This window comes from Magnolia sinica, chromosome 5 (assembly GCF_029962835.1).
Source record: "Magnolia sinica isolate HGM2019 chromosome 5, MsV1, whole genome shotgun sequence".
In the NCBI taxonomy this organism is placed as follows: Eukaryota; Viridiplantae; Streptophyta; class Magnoliopsida; order Magnoliales; family Magnoliaceae; genus Magnolia; species Magnolia sinica.
The window spans coordinates 65,203,898-65,206,213 of NC_080577.1; the positions used below are offsets into that span (position 1 = coordinate 65,203,898).

At 37.8% G+C, this 2,316-nt stretch overlaps 1 non-coding gene across 1 annotated transcript; it reads right to left on the bottom strand.

The window, feature by feature from the left end:
- Positions 1-813: 813 nt before the first annotated feature.
- On the bottom strand, positions 814-920 carry LOC131247660 (small nucleolar RNA R71). Its single transcript, XR_009171935.1, has one exon. It is a non-coding gene; the product is annotated as a small nucleolar RNA R71 (small nucleolar RNA).
- Positions 921-2,316: the final 1,396 nt, after the last annotated feature.

Genomic DNA, 2,316 nt, shown 5'->3' on the forward strand with positions numbered 1-2,316 from the left:
CTACGACTATGCTTTTTCTGAGATTAATTAGCTTTGGAATTAGGTTAAGATTAGGGTTAACTTTTGCTCTTTGTTTTTAGGGTAGGATTTTCTGTTTTTAAAAACTAACTTTATTTTCTATTTTGTAGGATCTTAACATAGCAACTCCAATTGGTAACCTCTTTCCAATTCTCTCTATCTTTTCTATATTTCTTATTTTCTTTATTTAGTTTTCTTTTTCTTAGGTTTAGTTTTGTTTAGTTGTTTGAAGGTTATGAGTGTTTCATGCCCAAGTGGGTTTGTGATAACACTTTACGTCTCTTGAGTGAAGGAGGATTAGTTGAAGGGTTGCCTACCCATCACCGGATTAGACACTACCTGAGATCATCTGAGTTAGTAGAAGTAATGACTTCATATTAACCTCAACACCCAGTTGAGGAAGCCCAGGATGAGAATGAGGTGCATCATGCACCCCCGCCTCGTACTCTGCGAGATTATTTACAACCGACGGGGGTGAGCACACCTTCCTGCATGATTTTTCCAGACAATGCATAAAATATGAATATTAAACCTAGGATGATCTAATTCCTTCCGAAGTTCCATGGACTTGAATATGAAAGTCCATATCTACACATAAAAAAGTTTAATGAGATAATATCCACTTTACACTTTCCTAATGTGTCTGAGGACATGATCAGGTTGAAACTCTTTCCCTTCTCCTAAAAAGAAAAAGCTAAGACTTGGTTGCACTCACTATGACCACGATCCATTGGTAGATGGAACGACATGATAAGGGAGTTCATAAAGAAATTCTTCCCATACCATAAGATGAACACCATCAGAAAGTCGATCATAAAATTTGCCCAAAAGGAAGATGAGACATTCTTCCAATGGTGGGAGCAGTTCAAAGATCTTGTCAGTTCATGCCCACAACATGGCTCTGAAACATGACGCATAAGAAATTTCTTTTACGATGGACTGACATCTTCCATGTGCCAATTGGTCGAGACGATGTGCAATGGGGAATTCATGAACAAAGATGTTAATGATGTGTAGGACTACTTTAACAAACTTGTTGAAAACGCACAATCATGGGACATCTCCTGAAGACCCGGCACCACTTCTAAGCTTACTCAATCAAAGTAGATGGGTGAAATATATATTTTGAAAGAGGAAGATGATATAAATACTAAAGTGGCCAATCTCTCAAGGAAAGTTGAGGCCATAGAACTTAAGAAGGATAAGGCAACGGAAGTTGTTTGCTGTATTTGTGCTTGCAATGTACATACAAGTGAAAATTGTCCAACAATACATGCTTTTCAAGAAATATTGAATGAGAATTCGAATGCCATGAACAACTACCAAAGACCTTTCAGTGGACCCACCTCAAATACATATAACTCAAGTTGGAAGAACTATCTAAATTTCAGTTATAGGAATGAACAAATTGCTACCCCTCAAGGGATCCTTAACTAAATTCTGAATCAAAGGAACCATCAAGAGGATCCAGTCTTAAAATATATTCAAAATCAAGAGCTTTTTAACTAAGGTATGCTATAAGCCTTCCAAGGCCTTACAAAGGCTATGTAAGGGCTTGAGATGAACAAATCGATTGGGGAGAAAGGGATCCTTTCAGCCCAGCCTCTCCCCAACCCTAAACTACAATATGAAATAAGTGACCCAAGATTTTCAAGTCAAATGGAGCAGGCTAAGTCTATCACCACTCTAAGGAATGGGAAGATTATTGACAAAACCATTCCGATGAGGGCTGAAAAGCCTAATGACTTGGAAGGAATTGAGAATGATGGACCTAGCAATGCCACACATGAGAAAGAACTGGAAAAAGTGAGTAAGCCAATTGTGCCATTCCCCCAATGATTAATTGCATCAAAACTTCTAGCTAACTCATAGGATATTCTAGAAGTGCTAAAACAAGTGAAAGTCAACATCCCTCTGCTGGACGCTGTGAAACAAATTTCCTCTTATGCCAAAATTTTCAAAGATTTATGTACAACCAAGAGACGACAGATTATTCAATAGAGAATTTTTCTAACAGAAAAGATGAGTTCCATCCTCAAGCAAGATGTGCCATAAAAATATAAAGATCCTGGTATCCCAACTATCACCTGTATAATTGGGAATCACCGGATAGAGCATGCACTTCTTGACTTGGGAGTAAGCGTTAATTTGATTTATTTCTCAGTATATGAACAATTGAGTCTATGTAAATTAAAACCACCTGGACTACATTATAACTCGCTAATCGTTCGGTCCATGTACCGAGAGGGATAATTGAGGATGTGTTGGTCCAGGTTAATAAATTCTACTATCTGGTAG